Below are 18,756 nucleotides of genomic sequence, written 5' to 3' on the forward strand. Positions count from 1 at the left end.
TGCCTGAGGCACGGTGCAGTTATCAACTGAAAACGTGCTCCACAATGACATAGTGCTTTGAGAGCATGAGCTCCTCCACTGAGAGATTGGTCAACCTCATAACCATAAGCAACAGTCTCCATCCCCACTGTCTGGCTCCACAGCCCTCTGGCAGGCAAAGCAACTGTAAACAGCTCCTATGACAGACGCTGCCTTTGCAGTAATGCCAGTACAACAGTCTTTAAAGGTCTAAACATTTAACATCAGCCAATTTCCCAAGATGTTGCTCACACTGAGTTGGAAAATGTGCTATTTCAGAAGAACATGAGATTTGTTTAGGGTATTGGTTTTGGAAATGCCAAGGAGGTGTAAGGTCTGTTAACTACATAAAGGCCCTCATGCCTCTTGAATCTGAACAATGTATGTTGTTTTACTAGCCTTTACTAATACAGTGGCTGACCCACTCAGCTTATAATATTGCGTGTTTACAGTCATCTATATCAGACGTTTAAGTTTCTGTTTAGCAGCTGTAACACAGATGACATTCTAGTCTATTAGTTGGCAAACTATGTGCTACTGCCTCAGCTTGGAAAAAGGGCTCAGATTCTGATCTACATTCAGCTAACAGAGTATGCTATTGGCAATACCTGGGTTGCAGCCCAGGTTAATGGCTGACAATTAGATCACAATGTGCAACTTTTAACTAAGATTTTAAAAGCCAATTCAGTATATATATATATAAAAGTCATGTTATTATGAATAACAGCACTTTTCGATGTTATCGTAATTAGAAATTCTGAGGCAAAAATGTTTTGAATTTTTCTTTAATGCAAGTATTGCCTTTCTATTTATGTTTAATTAGTAGTGATTAAGTCTGCTTGCTTTTATAAATCCTAAGTGGGTGCTGATAATTAGTTTTCCAATGTTTTCCCCTCCTTTTGTTTTGAGATTCTTCCACCTATTTCATTTTTCAATTATTGCACTGATGAGGGAATCAATTCCTACATGATAATGGAAGTGTCACTGCAGGAGGTGAATGCTGTAAATGGGAGATAGTACACATTTTTAGTACAGATAATATCAACTCGCTCTTTACCTAATGTGGACAGCTGTCTGTATTTTAAAAAAGGTGTTCAATATTATGCATAGAAAAAGGCCTTTCAATTCATTGTGACACAAAATGAGCGCTATGATTTAATACAATTCTGCTGCCTTTTTCCCATACCATGCGCAATGTTTCCAGTCAAACGATTATTCAGTGCCCTCTTGAAAGCATTCATTGAACCTGCCTCCATCACACTTCCAGGCAATGCCATCCAGACCTGAATCACACATTTGAAAAGGTTTTTCTCTCATTCCATGTGCTATTTTTGCAAATGACTTAAAAGCTGTGCCCTCTTATTCTTGATCATTTTATGATTGTGAACAGTTTCTCCCTATCTAAGATGTCTCACGATTTGGAAACCTCAAATCAAATCTCCTCTAAGCCTTCTACCCTCCAAGGAGAACAGTCCCAACCTCTTAAGTCTATCCTTGTAACTGAAGTTTCCTACCTGTGCAACTATTTTTATAAATCTCTCTACACTCTCTCTAACACAATCACATTCTTCCCATAATGTAATAGCCAGATTTGCACATAATACTCCAGCTGAGGCAATGAGATCTCAACAATAGGCTGTCAAGTGGCAAGTAACATTCATGCCACATTCATGCCATTTCAGGAAAAAGCCCTTCATTAGGAAACCCATCCACCATCGACAAGGCGAAAGTCAAGAGTGTGATGGAATGCTGCCCACTTGTTTGGATGGGTGCAGCTCAAATAATACTCAAGGAGCTTGACACCATCCAAGACAAAATAGCCCGCTTGCTTGGTGCCACATTTGCCAGCATCCACTCCCTCTACCAATATGCCTAGTAGCAACAGTGTGTACCATCTACAAGATGCACTGCAGAAATTTGGCAGGAACTTCCAAATCCACAACCACTTCCATCAAAAAGGATAAGGGCAACAGATACATGGGAACACCACCACCTGTAAGGTCCCATCCAAACCACTCACCATCCTGATTAGTAAATATATCACTGTTCCTTCAGTGTCATTGGGTCAAAATCTGGAAATCCCTCCCTCGGCCTGCACAGGGACTGTAGCTCACTGTTCAAGAAGGCCGCTCACCACCACCTTCTCCAGGGCAGCTAGGCACAGGCAATAAACGCTGGCCAGCCAGTGACACCCAGACCATGAGTGAATTGAAAAAAAAAGTATCCTGCATATGTTCAGCATAACGTCCTTGCTCTTCTCCCCTTTTAAAAAGCATACACTATCCTGGCCTTTATTAACTCTACTTTCCCCATCACCTTCAATGATGGATGCACATGTACACATACTCTGCGCTAAATTTCATCTGACAACCTCTTTTATCGAACAAGGTATACATTTCTCGCAATTCTAATGTGTGGAACTGTATCTAATGCCGTTTGAAAGTCCACACACGCTGCGTCCATGGCATTACTCTCAATGACCTTTTCCGTTAACCTCCGATAAAAAGCACTCCCGCAAGTTAACAAGCCACCATTTCAGCTCCAGAAATCCATCCTAATCAACCCAAAGCTCTCCATGTGACTACTAACTTTATCCTGAATGATAGTTTCTAGAAGCTTACCCATCACTGAAGTTAGGCTGTAATTGCTGGGCTGATGCTTAGAACATTTTCTGAACAAGAGCGTTGTGTTTCCAAAGGATTACAAATCTGTTCAATTCTCCGTGCAGCTTTTCCTTGGTTTGCTAAACGTGGATTTATTTATTTTAATGTTCATTTTCCTTTCCGGTGAGAACTATTATGAGACTATGAGCCATCATGGGAGACTTAGTTTTGTGATTTATAGTTAGTTCCAATGTGTGGAGGGAGCAAAATCAGAATTACAGCTTTTTAACAGAGCTGAGTTCAGGCATGTCTGTTTGGAGTTTAATGCTGGGGCTACAGTATTGTGAAGGCTTGATTACCACATGTCTATATAGCAATCCTTCCCGATATCAAATAATTCCCTAGGCTGAAGAATTGCATTACACGTCTTGGTTGAGCTGATTCGACTGCGTTCTGCAAACAATCCTACAGTGGCTGTGCTTAAAGAGATCAGCAGACAAGCGGCTAAGTTAACAGATGGACATCCTTAACAAGCTGCTGAGTGGTTTCTGATTTACATGGCACAGTGAGAGGCCCCGGGACCACGCCGGTAACCCGTGCTACACACAGATGCAGATGGTGAACACTGCTCTCTCGGCTCACAGGAGATGTTCTCTCTCTCTCTCCGGCTGTCGAGGAGTTATCAGCGGTTGCTTATCAAGGGGGAGGGGGGTAGCCGATGCAGCAGGGATCTGTGACGAACCCCATTCCCTCTCCATCGACGCTAACATGACTTGGTATATGTAAGGACACACATATACAGAAAACACATGGAAAAAATCCGACTGTTATATGGACACAGCTACTGCACTGTGCTCTCTTCACTCTCAGGGCCAGGATTTACAAACCTCGTGTGAAAAGGCACTGGAGAAGAGATTGGAAATGTGCACAGCAAAGGTAAGAAGATTATTTTCAACCAAGTTTAACTCTTTCACTGCTGAAATCCGCTGGAGTTTTGTTTTACAGTAGCCTGTAGGTTGTCTTTTCCATAGAAAAAAAATTGCACACGCACAAAGCATACTATCCAATTTTTAATTAAACGCTGCAGATTAGTTTATGAGAAACATTTGCAGACCCTGAGAAATCCATGTGAAAAATCCAACTCGTTGTGAACTCAGGCGGTTGATTCCGAATCTGATGAAAGGGCAGCTCCTGTGTCTGATTCAAGGGGAATGTCGCTGGCTGTCAACCGAAGTTTCTACATCTACCTTTACAGGATAAACATCCAAGCATTTCACAAGGGATGCATCTTTTGGAACGAGTTGGAGGAAATACCAGGAAAGATTTCGATCTCCTCCAGTTATTTAAGGAGACGGAAGGACGAAGTCAGATAGTCAGCTGTCACAATCCTAAACTCCCAGCAACTCAAACTTGTCCTGTTTGCTGCAGTCTTGAATGTTAAAAGCGATGGCTGTGGGAAAGAAGGGCTTTGATTCGTTTGCATTGCAATTGAAAGTTGTCCTTAAACTTTTCGTCTTTAGAGTTGGAAATTGATTTAAATGTAAAATGACAGTCCACGAATCAGCCCTTCCGGAATAGCATGAACTTTTATTAGACTTCAATTCGAAACAAAACAAACAGAAAACTGAACGGATAGTAACCATCTCTTGGTATTCCTTTTTCTGAAAAACGCTGGTAGTGGACACGTTGGTGTTTTCTATGATATTAGTCGGTCATAGACCTGACTCAGTGAGCTGTGGAGTTCAGCAGTTGTTCTATTGTGTAAAATCATTGGCTTATTGTCTTGAGACAGATGTCACCGATAGGCCTGACTATATTTAACACAACAAATTTAGAAAAAAACGAGTGAGTAATTTGGTATAGGGAACATTGCTTTTTCACTCTTTGTAAGTTTGACTTTGGAAACTGGAGACATTCTGAAGCTTTCAGCAAAACTGAAGTCATCCATTACAGATCATTTTTAAATTGAAATTCTGTTGAGATGAGGTATAACAGATTTGTAAATTTGTTTGAAAACATTTTTTGTCAGTGTCTTCCTTCTCCTGAATGCATTAGGTTCCAGTTAGAGAGAACTTCCACTGAAATCTCCTGTAGAATAACTCAGTGGCCATGCCTTATCTGACAATCCAGCCAGCTAATGCAGTCTGTGGGGAATTTTGTATCCCACCCTAATCTGTACATATTAGTTGTTCACACTTTCTATTACTTCTGCTCTCTATTACCTTCAGTAGCAAGAAACTTGGCTTACATGTTTCACCTTCATTGATCAATTGGAATGCTCCTGTAATTGTCCCATTCTGCCTGGCAGAGACGAGAAGCCAAACCTCAGGCTTTCTTATCTATATGATTCAGTTGCACCCTGTTTTTCCCCACTGGGTTATCATAGCATCCAAATATATTATTTATATCATCATAGTTTGATGTTGGGATTTTTTATAACCTTACTTTCCATAATACACGGAATTTCATTCCAATTCTTGAAAGGTTAAAGAAAGCTTTGTTAGAGTATTTCATAAACTAAATCAAATTAATTGGGTCTGAAAACTAATGTATGAATTATTCTATCTTCTCCATGTAGTATTGTAAAATTTCACGAATTCAGTAGAAATTTTCAGTGGCTATCGTAGCACATCTAAAGGGGTAGCATTTTCAGTCGTGGAATTTTTGTGTATTGCAGCAGTACAGGGCTGAACTGATTTGTGCCATCTAAAGGCAGTGTTATAAATTGTACTGAACTACAGCTGCATTCAAGTCATTGTAGCATAGACAAATAGCTAAGCTGATTGTCAGTACTACATGTCATTCAAAAGCTATAAATGTATTGACTGGAGTAACTTGCCATATTCACAGACCTAATATCAACTCAAATAATCCTTGTGCGGGAAGTATGTTAATATTTGCCTTTAAGAAATGCTGACAACTTAGTTTTCCTTGTTCTAGTGTTAATGAGATTTTGACTAATTAATAACAATAGAAATTATGGTCAATGCATGACCAATTTTGTTCCATTATTTTCAGTGTGATTATCCTAGATTATAATTTAGAACTTATATTAGAAACAGAGTTCATTCATTCCATCTGTGAATTAAATATGAAAGTGCATAAAATATTTCTTAATAGAGAGGATGGTTTTATTAACTACAGTAAAGTGCAAAGAAAAAGCTGAGATCAGAGGCAGCAGCATCAAATGTAATGCAACCAGCTTTGAGCAATCCATTATAGTTTGTAAGGAACCTTTACGTATCAATCCATCTGAACATACAAATCAGTCCCTTAAGCTTGCTCGACCATATAATAATGTCAACACTGACCTGATTGCAACTTCAAATCCACATTCCTGCCAATCCCAGATAACCTTTCAACCCCTTGCTTAATAAAGAACAATTCACCGAATCTCTGTTTTAAATGGGCAACCCCTGATGTTTAGAGCGACTCACAGTTCTGTTTCTTCCATAAGAGGAAACATCTTCTCCTCATCTACCCTGTTAAGACCGTTCAGGATGTCATATGCTTCAGTCAAATCACCTTTTACTGTTTGAAACTTCAGTGGATATAGACCTAGCCTGTCCAAGCTTTCTTCAAAAGACAAACTACTCATTCCAGGTGTTAGCCTTGTAAATGTTCTCTGAACAGCCTCCAATGCATTTATATCCTTCCTTAAATAAGGTGAACAATGCTATGCAAGGTACTCCAGATGTGGTCTCACCTGTGCCTTGTATAACTGAAGCATAACTTCTTGAATCTTGTATTTAATTCCCCTGATGATAAATGATAACATTCTATTAGTTTTCCTAATTACTTGCTGTATGTGCATATTAATCTTTTGCAATTCATGCATGAGGACACCCAGATCCCTCTGCATCTCAGAGTTCTGCAGTCTCTCATCATTTAGATCAACTGCCTTGTTTTTATTCTTCCTGCCAAAATAGCCAATTTCACTTTTTTCACATTATATTCCATATGCCACATCTTGGCCCTCTCACTTAACCTATAACTATTTTTCTTTAACCTCCGTGTGTCCTCTTCATGACACTAAATTAAACTAATCTGTTCTGCCTGCCCTTGGTCCATATCCCTCATTCCTTGCATGTTTATGTGCTTACCTAAAAGTCCCTTAAACTCCCCTATCATATCTGCTTCCATCACCACCCCAGGCAGTGCATTGCAGAAACCTGCTACTCTGAGTAAAAAACTTGCCTCTCACATCTCCTTTAAACTTCCCCCCTCTCATCTTAAATGCATTCTGCCTATTAGTAGACAACTCAACTCTGGGAAAAAGATTCTAACCATCAAACCTATCTCGGCATCTCATAATTTTACAGAATTTTTTCAAGTCTCCATTCAGCCTCTGCTGCTCCAGAGAAAGCAACATGAGTTTTTCTAGCCTCTCCTTATAGTTTATACCCTCTAATCTAGGCAGCATCCTGATAAACCTCTTCTGCACCCTCTCCGAAGTTTCCACATCTTTCCTGAAATGTGGCAACCAGAACCGAATGCAATACTTGAAGTGTGGCCTAACCAAAATCTTACAAAGCTGCAACGTGACATCCTGACTCTTGTTCTCCATTCCTAACCTGTAAAGGCAACAATACCTTCTTTCCCTTCATCTAAGCCATGCATATAAATTACAGAAAGTTAAGGTTCCAGCACCAGACCGGTGGCACACCATTTGCTGCACCTTTTCACCCAGAAAAGACCCATTTATACCGACTCCCTGCTTTCTGTTCACCAGTCCATCTTCTAGCCAGGGTAATAATCTACGCACTATACCATGAATTTGTATTTCTACACAACCTTTGATGTGACACCATATCAAAGGCCTCTGAGCATAGCACATTCACTGATTCCTCTCTTTTCAGAGCACATGTTACCTCCTCAAAAAACTCCAATAGATTGGTCAAACATGATTTCCCTTCCACAAATCCAAGCTGACTCTGCCTGATTACCAGGAACTTATTCAAATGCCTTCTTATAATATCTTAACAATAGCATCTAACATTTCTCCATGATAGATTTGAGCTATAGGGAGAGGTTGAATAGACTGTTTTCCCTGGACTGTCTGAGGCTGAGAGGTGACCTTAGAGGTTTATAATATCATGAGGGGCATGGATAGGATAAATAGACCAGGACTTTTCCCTGGGTTGGGGGATCCAGAACTAGAGGGCATAGGTTTAGGGTGAGAGGGGAACGATATAAAAGAGACCTATGAGCAACCTTTCCACACAGACTGTAGTACGTGTATGGAATGGACTGCCAGAGGAAATGACGGAGGCTGGCACAATTACATCATTTAAAAGGCATCTGGAAGAGTATACAAATAGGAAGGGTTTGGAGAGATATGGGCCAAGTGCTGGCAGGTGAGATTAGATTGGGTCGGCATCTGGTCAGCATGGATGGGTTAGACTGAAGGGTCTGTTTCCATGGTGAGTCTATGACAAGGAGTTCCAAAGACTCTCAATACTCTGAGAGAAGAAATTCCTCCTCATCTCAGTCTTAAATTAATGCCCCTTTATTCTGAGACTATGTCCCTTCAGAATCCTATATGTTTCAATGAGATCACCTCTCATTCTTCTAAACTCCAGTAAGTAGAGACCAAAAATGCTTAGCCTTTGCTCATAAGACAATCCCCCATACCAGGTATCATCTCATGAACCTTCTTTGAACTGTCTCAAATGAAACAATATCTTTGCTCCCAGTACCGCAGATGTAGTCTCACCAGCACTTTGTACATTTGCAGTAAGATTTCTTTGCTCTTAAACTCCAATCCCCTTGAAGTAAGGACTAACATTCCATTAGCTTTCCCATTTGCCTGCTGCACCTGTGTGCTAGTTTTCTATCTTTCGTGTGTAAGTACCCCCATGTCCCTTTGTTTTGCAGCTTTCTACAGTTTTTCTCCATTTAAATAATATTCAGTTCTGTTGACCTCCCTTCCAAAATGAACATCACATTTTCCCACATTATACTTCATTTACCAGCTTTTAGTCCACTTACTCAATCTAAAAGTATCTATCTATAAACAGTTTGTATTTATCTTGCAACTTGCCTTTCCACCAATCTTTGTGTCAGCTGTAAATTTGGCTATAGCACGTTCACTTCCTCCCTCCAAGTTATTAACATATATTGTAAGTAATTGTAGTCCCAGCTCCGATAACGAGGGAACCCCACTGGTTTCCTCCTTTCTGACTCCCTCCATTTTTGGATAAAGGAGTTACATTAATCATGTTCTAGTCTAATGTGACTGTCCCCGAATTACGAAAATTTTAGAAATTAAAATCATTTCTTCAACTATCGCACCATCCACTTCTTTTAACACCCCAGAATGAAGTCTGTGAGGACCAGGTTACTTGTTAACCTACAGCTCCAACAATTTATGAAGTACAGCGTGTCTGTCTGGTGCTCATGATTTTCCTTATTTCCTCCTTCCTTCCATTCTATGATGTACCATTGCTCTAGGGATGTTCTTGTATCCTCTATAGTGAAACATGATATAAAATACCTGTTCATTTCATCTGCCATTTCTTTATCTTATATTATTAAATCTCCAATCTCATTTTCAAATGACCATCACATACTTCGTTAACTTTTTCTTCTTGAAAGACTCTTACTCTCTTCTTATATTTTTGACTATCTTACTCACATATTCTAATGTTTTCTTTATTTTTACTCTTTGTTCCTTTTATTATCGGTCCAATCTCCTGAGCATCTACCTGTCTTTGCACAATGACGTGTTTTCTCTTTTAGTTTGATACTAACTTTTAACATTCCTACTCAATCCCTGTCCCTTGATTTTTTTTTTCTTATTCATTGGAATATATTTAAGAGGCAACTTTTTCACGCAGAGGGTGGTACGTATATGGAATGAGCTGCCAGAAGAAGTGGTGGAGGCTGGTACAATTGCAACACTTAAAAGGCATCTGGACGGGTATATGAATAGGGAGGGTTTGGAGGGACATGGGCCAGGTGCTGGCAGGTGGGACTAGATTGAGTTGGGATATTTGGTCAGCATGGACGAGTTAGACCAAACGGTCTGTTTCTGAGTCTATTCTGTATATTCTGAAATATCACCTTAAATGTCTGCCACTGCATCTCTATTGACCTATTCTTTAACCAAATTTGCCAAATCACTTTGGTCAACTCTGCTTTTATGCCCTATAATTGGTCTCATTCAAATTTTAAAATGTGGTCGCAGACTTACTCATCACTCCCTCAAACAGAATGGACAGATTCATGGTCACTGCTTTCTAGGATGCCGTCGCTATGAGCTTGTGAATTGATCCTTCATTGCAAAATAGCCTGCACTCTAGTTGGCTTTGGGACATGCTGTTCCAAGAAGCTTTCCCAAAAACCTCCTATGATATCTTCACCTAGGCCACCTTTGCCCATCTGACTTTTCCAATAGATACATGGATTAACTTCTCCCATGATTAGTATTGTGCCTTTCTAACAAGTTTCATAATGTCTTAATTTAGGTCCTACTATACCATATGGTTACTGTTGGGGACCTGTCTATCTAAATTGGTTTCACGTCTTGGTTTTCTGAACTTAGATTGTCCCTCTCAACTGTGTTGACGCCATCACTAATTAACAAAGTCAATCCCCACCCTTTCCTACTTTCCTGTCCGGACTTGTCCTACCTGCCTGTCTCCTTTTCCACCTATCCACTTCACCCTCTCCTCCCTGACCTATCAGCTCTTCCAGCACCACTGATCCAGAATCTGGTTTCCAGCATCTGCAGTCATTGTTTTTACCTCTGTCATTTAAAACACCCTGACCCTTCAAATGTCAGGTCCCAATTCATACCATAATGCAAGTTTGTCTTTGAAATGGCTACCACTTCATACTATTCATTTCAATTTTCACTCTCAGCATGTCTGTTTTGATTGAATGTTATGTGCATTCAGATTCACAGCCACTGCTTTTATCCTATGCTCTCTTTGGAAATTATAGTATTGATTGTTGGGTGATTCTTGGGTTCGTACACTTTATACCTTTCTGCCATGTCAGATTTATCTTTCCCATATTAATAAATTTCTCTTTGACCTTGATTTAACTCAGCTCCCCAAATTTGCTCCCTTACTCCCATTATTCAGTTTAGAATCCTTTCCTTTTCCCTAGTTTTGAAGTTGGCAAAAACACCAGCTCCAGTTCAGGTAAACACCATCCATGCCGCAAGGTGTGAGCAGTATGTAGGTTTGCACAGATAAGTGACAAGTACCATTTATCTTTCATAGGCATAGAACCCGCTATTTGTGCATTTTCTCTGCAGCCATAATATTGTATTCCTCACTCTGTTTTATTCTCTTATGCCTTTGTACGGTCTGATCTGCCTGTACTGCATGCAAAAAAAATGTTTTCACTTTACCTGGGTACATGTGGCAATAATTAATCAAATCAAATTTATCATGGTGCGTCCAGCTGTTACAACACTGAAGAAGCTCAGCACCATCCAGGACGAGGCCCTTTGGTCACTACTGTATCTACTACTCTAAACCTCTCCTAGTACTTCACATTTTTACAAGTTGTACTGCAGCAAGAAACTTGCCATGATTTATCTGACAGCAGCTCCCAAACCAGCAATTTCTACCACTTAAAAGGACAAGGGCAACCGATAAGTAGCAACACCTCCAAGTCACACACATGTATCACAATTTTTTGGGCTTGTATCCTTAATTGTCATTGAATCAAAATTATGAAACTGCCTATCTAATAGCATTGCAATAGCTCACAGTTCAAAGAGGAAGCGTAGCAACACCGTCTCAGCACAGCTGAAGATGCGCAGTAAATGAACATGAAGTGAAATCAGGATGGTGTGCAATTTAAATGGAAAATTGTGGATGAAAATGCTCCTATGACAGTTCTGCTCTTGTCCTTCATAGTGATCCATGAAAGAGGTGTTGTTGCAATAACCTTCTAAGTTTCTACAGTAGATCCTGTAAATCATGTATGCTGCCACCACAGGGTGCCGGTGGTGCTGGGGATGGATACTACAGCTGGTGGCAAAAGTGCCAGTCAAGCAAATTGCTTATTCTTGGACAATGCTGAGCTTCCTCAGTGTTGTTGTAGCCACTCTTAGCCAACCAGCAGTGAATATTCCACCTCATTCCTGACTTGAGTCAAGCAGGTAAGCGATTAATATTAATAGGAAACTGCCTTGTCACTCAACGCATTCAGTTTAATTCTGTTCTATTTCTGACTGGCTCTAAAACTTAATTCTATCTGTCTCTATTTTGCTAGAAATCTTGGATTTAACTTGTGTTTTCTGTAAATGTCACATTACTTTCTGTAACATGCCTATGGTCACACTCATTGTAAAGCAGGATACCCTTTTTCACTATGGCACTCAATGTCATGAGAAATCAGGTGTACATTGGAAACATTGCTTAAAATGAAGAGTTTATTAATTAAAAGCATGATATTCATTTTAATTAGAAAATGTTCAATTATTCATGATATCTGCATTTTTTTTGCCTTCAGAATTTAGCTTATTGTTTGTGGATGAGATTAAAATGTATAATTTACTGTTGATGTATTTGAACAGGTCAGTGGAGAGGTTGAGGAGCTGTTGCTTACTTAAAGGAAAACCCAGAGTGAGCCCACCAATTGGAAGTGGTTTGATTTATCCAGGGCATGCTAACATGGTGCTGAGATTATTACTTATTGCATTTGTAAAGCTATTACAGTTAGAGCATAACACATGACTGGCACATGATGTGAATTGGAAAAGGAATGTGATCTACAGACTGTAACAATATGTGCAGATGTTATCCTTTGTTGGCAATCCCACTTTAAATATATTGCAGCCTATCATATGTAATCCCTTAGTATCCTTTCTCAATATGTTGCATGCACGTTGCTATAGCACAGTACCAAGTAATCTTTTAAATTGTCGCATTGGGTGATGATTACAGAATGTTTTTGCTTTCACTAATCATAGCTCGGGTTAACGATGGGCAATCTTCATTTGTGTGTTAAAATAGTCAGTTCATGAGCAGAATTTGTAAAGAATGATAATTTTATGAAATGACAAAGTAATGTAGTTCAATGCTTTTTTTGAAAAAATCCCATCTGCCTTCATCAAAAAAAAGGTGTGAATTGTGCAGAAGAGGAACAATTGGAAGGCAATGCACATGATGTGTCTATAAAGAGCATGTACAGTCTCTTCACAACAAACCTTCAACTGTAACTCCTGGAGTGGGTACAAATGTATACTGTTGTCCGTGTGTTGAGCCAAAAGCTGACTTTAAGCTCTACCTGCTCAGTAAGCAATAGTGCAATTAATCTAAATGAAGCATTTTTGGCAGAAAGCAATGCATGCTTGAGCAGTAAAATGAACAGACCATCAATCCTGGGACGTCAACACTAGTACAATTTTTTCTTTGTTTTTACATCCTGTTTAGTGTGTACCATTTCATGTAATAGCCAGTTGTCAATACATACATTAAATACATAAAATCTGAACTTCGTATTTTACAATTCATTGATGGCTGTGAGGAAATGGTCCACGGACAATATTACCTTTATCTCTTGGTTCGAAAGATCTTTGTCAGATTCAGTTGTTTAGTTACCATGGGCAGGACATTCAACTTGGACAGGTATAGAAAACAGCTGACATCATTGGAAAGGAAATTTGGGTTCATGTCATTGTATAAGAACATGTTTTATTTAATATAGGTCATTAGTATGGTGTAGATAATAATGAGATGGACCAAATAGAACCAAATGAGAAATCCAGATCTAGCCACAATAAAAATAAAGGTGGCTGAGTCTGGTACAAAAGCACCCATTTAGGGTTTTTTTATTTGAGAACCCTTGCACTGTAAAAGTGACATGATGGTCATTCATAATCCTAACACAGTGCACAAAAGTTGGAATCTGGATTTTTTATCCAATGTGGAATCCATCTTCCTGTATGGAAATACTTTTCATACAATAATGATGACGTGAATGCCAGTTGTCAAAGTTTTACCCAATGTAACTGGCTTCTTCTGTGAAACGGAATCAACACTGATGCCCCCTCTAATCTCTGCTGTTGATGATTGAGTTAAAAATCACACAACATCAGGTTATAGTCCCAATAGGTTTAATTGGAAGCACACTAGCTTTCGGAGCGTCGCTTCTTCATCAGTTGATGATTAATGTTGCCATACTCCAGAAGATGGGAGCCCTCTGTATGTTGGAGGTGGAAGTAAGCATACACTGTACAGTAACATTTGCTCCACTAATAAAACACTATTGTGTTGAAGCCCAAAACTGCTTTGAAAGCTTCAGAGGACTTCCTGGGAGCCTAAACTGCACCAATCTAATTTGAAAGAAAAGGCAAAAGAAGCAGGAGAAATGTGACAAGAGACACAGGTAGAATATGCAAATAGGGGAGAAGAAAATCCCTCCTTATCACTGTGACATAGTCTGAACTATTTTTCAGATTTGGCAGCAGAAAGTATTAGAATTTACCAGTAAGAGCCCACAATGTCTACAGTCTCCCAATGAATGGAATGCTGAGTGTACTTGTAGTTTAGGCAATAAAAAGTTCATGTCCCACTGCGCTTTCACTGTCATTACATGCAGAAAGACTCTACTTTTATGCTAACTAGTGTAATTTTATTCAACTCGCTATGATAAACCATTCACCCTCTCAAACATACACTTTCTGATAAGGTGTGGTAAATGTGTACTGCAGTGGGATCCTGCTGACCTAGTTAGTCTCCTCAGGGAGGTAGGTATTCATGGGAAACTGTCAGCCTTTGTTTTAGGTACATGAGCTTTTACTATTCGTGGTTGTCTCACATCCTTGTAACATTTAGTAGCCACTGTATACTTCTGAATCTTCCCAATGGTACTTAACAAAAGCAAATCATTTCCTCTGAAACTACTCAGTAGCATTTCTGTCACTAAGATATTTAATTGTCTTTTAATGTCCGACTGTTTCATTGGAAACCTGCTAATCGGTTCCTTCACTCTGTGTGGTAATGCAAATGACGTACATCTGTGAAAATTTCTTTATTATGCATTCATTACCATTGATAATGAATTCTGCAACCTGCTTTTTTAACATTGCTAAAGCAACTCATTGTAAAGCTGCACAGGACAAATAGAAATCCTCCAACAGTGCGCCTCTTTACCTGCTGTTTGATAGAAGATGGCTTGACATTTTCTTGTGTTGTGGGTTTTGGAGCATGCTCATAACTGATACAATATTTCAGTAAAGATTCTATATCCCACAGGCCACAGAGTACACTGGGACTCTGTTCCTTCCTGCTCTGCTCCACTAGTTCAAGTGTATACTTCTGATTTTCTATTTATGCTGATTGCTTTAATTTAGTATGACAAGACTAGGGAGTTGGAAGAAAGAAATAATTCATATCCTGCTGTTAGATAACCTTTCCTGCCAACAGAATTATTGATAAACAATTATTTTTAGACTTGTATTTAGTTTAGACCATATCACAGCAGTAGAATGATAATTTTAGAAATGACTAGTAGAAACCATGTATGTGATTTAGTTTCTGGGCAGCCAAATTTAACTTTTGACTAATAGGAACAAGCAACATTTACTACAAATCTCAACATATTGATGTTAAAATTTTGGAATGTTATGTAATTTTAAAATTAATTCTCAGGATGTTACAAGGCTCTTCTTTACTGCCTACTCATCCTTAGGTACAACTAAACAGGTTTGGCTTTTATTTTGAACAGTTTGCTAGATCATCTCAGATAGTAGTAACCACATTAATTTGAGAATGTGATGGATTCATGTAAAATGTCAGACCAGGTAAATGTGGTGATTATTATCCATAAGATCAGTCATGGAACAGTTGATTCTGTGCCATTAAAGATGTTTATTGGTATTTTTGAAACTTAAATTATTAAGTTGTCTTGCAATTTGAACCTACAATTTTTGCAACTACTGGTCAAGCTTCTGGATTAGTAGGCACAACGACAGTTTTGCCATTGTGACCTATTCTTACATTTTGGAGAGCACAAAGGTAGATGAAAAACTACTATAATCTTAAATCATGGACATGGTCTGTCAACAAACTAATGTATTTGTAATGTGGCTTGTTTCACATTGCTTCCCACTATAGCATCATGATTTTTGAGCTGAGAAATTGCTTTTGGTTACACAACAGATGCTTTTCCTATTTTTGCAACTTTCTTCCATCCTTTGTTTTAATGCAGAGATTAACCCATTTATTTTAAAAGGAATGTCATCCAAACACATACACTTAGCACTGATCATTAACATCAGCAATTTGCAAGATTGCTGCATCCAAGATACCTGCTTTCCAGATGGAGATGCTCCAGTTTAAGTCTGCCAATGTCATCTATCTATCTATATCCAGCTTCTCCAATATTGGCATTCTAAATGATCTACAGGGCACAGAGTACCTCATGTGTATCCCTCTCCTTGAAATTATTGTGTATGCACCATTGTCATAAGAACTTCAATAGCTCAAGAAGAATGTCCATTGCCAATTTCTTGGAAAAACTAATGCTACCTTTCCCACATCCCGAAAAAAATGATTTTCAAATTAACCACTTGAATGTAGCAAAAGAAAAATGTGTCTGCTTTACTGTAATTGACACAATTATATGGATCCAGTTGGAAGATGGCTTTGTGCACCATCCTGGCCTTGTGCCATTTGGCATTCTGTGGTCTTTTAGTGGCAAGACTGCACAAGGGAAGATTTAGCCTGCTCAGATGCGAGAATGAAAGAGAGAGAGAGAGAGATTTTCAATATTTTGTGTTGAGATGTGCTGTTCTGTTGTCTTTTATCTTCATGGTTCATAAGACATAGGAACAAAATTAGGCTATTCAGTCCATTGAGTCTGCTCCACCATTTCTTTATGCTGACATGTTTTTCAACCCCATTCTCCTGCCTTCTCCCTATAACATTTGATCCCCTGATGAATCAAGACCGTAACTATTGCTGTCTTAAATACACTCAATGTCTTGGCCTCCACAGCCTTCTGTAGCAATGAGTTCCGCAGATGAACCACCCTCTGGCTGAAGGAATTTCTCCTCATCTCAGTTATAAAGGGTTATCCCTTCATTCTGAGGCTGTGCTCTTGGGTCTAGTCCCTCTTATTAGTAGAAACATCTTCTCCACATCCATTTTATCTAGGCCTCTCAGTATTCTGTAAGCTTCAATGAGATTCCCCTTTTAAACTCTAATGAGTACAGACATAGAATCCTCAACCAATCCTCAGACACCAAGCCCATCATCCATGGGATCATCCTTATAAACCTCCACTCATCCCCTTCTAAGGCTAGTACATCCTTCCATAGATTAGGGGCTCAAAACTATTCACAGTATTCGGTCTGACTAGAGTCTTATACAGGTTCAGCATAATCAGGAATACTCATCTCATCAAATCATGGTTTGAACAAATTAAGAGAGCCCAATTATACAGCTGAACAAATCTAAAATGCAGGTCTTCAGTTCCATAAAAGGCTGATAAATCTTAGGGTAAGCTGGTGCCCTTTCAGTAAAAATCATGTCAAGTTTGAGTGCTAAGTGGAGTTATCAATCTATGCATTACCAAATGTTATACTTTTAGCAGTGAATTATTAAAAATCTGGTCCATTTTAAGACTATTGTCATGAAGGGTAGTCTGTGGGGAAAGTTTGTGAAATACGACAGAACTCATATTCATATAGTATCTTTTACAATATCAAGGCATCGCAAAATGCTTCACAGCCAAAGATTCACTTTATAATCAGTGTTGCTATGGAGATAAATATAACAGCTAATTTCTGCACAGCAAGAACCCACAAACATTCAGGGGATAAATATCCAGTAATCTAATGGTTAAGGAATAAGTGGTCAGGGGAAAACATTCCTACTCTTTTTCAAATAATGCCATGGGATAGGGAAACAAAATGTTTATGAGGGGGTTAAAAATATTGTTATGAGCCAGATCATACCCCCTCAAAATATATTTTAAAAATAGCCTAGACACTAACATTTCTTATTTTAAAGCTAAGTGTACAGCATTGTGTTCCGGGTGCAATTCAATTGGTAAAACCACTTGACTTTAAGCAAAACACACTTTTATTTTTACACTACAGTTAAAGTACAGCCAAAATAAAAAAATAACATAATAATTGGCTTAACTACACCTCGATTGAAATGCTAAACCAACTTATGTATGTATGTATGTATATAAAATTAACTGTTCCAATATGGTAACATCCCATAAACAAACACTTGGCAAAGGTGAAGTCAGTAAAATAGATTGTCCCACATGCAATTCTAGCAGCAGAAAGAAAACCCCAGTTTTAAGCTGTAACAGAGAGAGGAATAAGAGCTTCTACATCCAGCATCAAGACCCTGGCAACTGCAGAATGCTAAAACTAAACATCCTGGTTCAGTGGGAGCTTGACCCCATCCATTGAGGCTGCTTCTATTGTTCGAACTTTAAAACAAAAACCTTAAGGCCTCAAAACCTGTACCTTATTGTCTTTGAGCAGACTGCTTGGTACCTCTGTCTCAACCTTTCTTCCTAATAAAATACACCTCTTAAAGTCATAGTATCATTGCACTATAAAAGAAAAGTGTATTTCGGAGCCTTCCGAAAACAATGAGAGATTTAAGGAAGCAGTTCTTGAGAGCAGCAATGTTGTAATTGATAGGCCGTTATCAATCCAGACCAGGAGAAACTTGTTGAAGGAGCTGGTGTTCTCTAATATTTATCCAACACTTACTCACCAACATTTGATCTGAGACCAGGTGGTACTTTTTATGATCCTGAAAAGTATTATGATCAAAAGTGTTTCTAAACACCTCATATACAGACAAATGACATGTGATATCCAATATAGTTTATTTTCTTCCACTTGTAAAGTCTATAAAACTCTGAACAAATGCACAAGTGTCAACATCAAATTGTCCTCAATCCAATAGATTAAATCCTTGAAACACAGTTCCAACTCATATCCAAACCATGAGACAATCTATCCCAATAATACTGTGGCATTGTGACATTTCCATTCCCCATACCTGGCATCCTCAAAGCTCTCTGAATGAGTTTGACAATTTTGAACTAGTTCTGCACAGTTTTCATTTGATATCTTTCACCTCGTGGTGTGTGCTTTCCAAATTAATTTACGAGGATCCCTATTACTCATAGAAAG

General features: G+C 38.8%; 1 protein-coding gene and 1 long non-coding RNA gene across 2 annotated transcripts in view; one reads left to right on the forward strand and one right to left on the reverse strand.

Moving 5' to 3' along the window:
- Positions 1–2,722, reverse strand: part of LOC122563252 — a 38,703-nt gene extending 35,981 nt beyond the window's left edge. The window contains exon 1 of the long non-coding RNA XR_006315545.1: positions 2,640–2,722. This is a non-coding gene — a long non-coding RNA (uncharacterized LOC122563252). The remainder of the gene's footprint in view (positions 1–2,639) is intronic.
- A 754-nt stretch (positions 2,723–3,476) lies between these two features.
- LOC122563251 (alpha-1,3-mannosyl-glycoprotein 4-beta-N-acetylglucosaminyltransferase C-like) overlaps positions 3,477–18,756 on the forward strand; it is a 168,500-nt gene continuing 153,220 nt past the window's right edge. The window contains exon 1 of the mRNA XM_043716885.1: positions 3,477–3,557. The gene's annotated coding sequence lies outside the window, so the exon portion shown is untranslated. The remainder of the gene's footprint in view (positions 3,558–18,756) is intronic.

This window comes from Chiloscyllium plagiosum, chromosome 26, assembly GCF_004010195.1.
Source record: "Chiloscyllium plagiosum isolate BGI_BamShark_2017 chromosome 26, ASM401019v2, whole genome shotgun sequence".
In the NCBI taxonomy this organism is placed as follows: Eukaryota; Metazoa; Chordata; class Chondrichthyes; order Orectolobiformes; family Hemiscylliidae; genus Chiloscyllium; species Chiloscyllium plagiosum.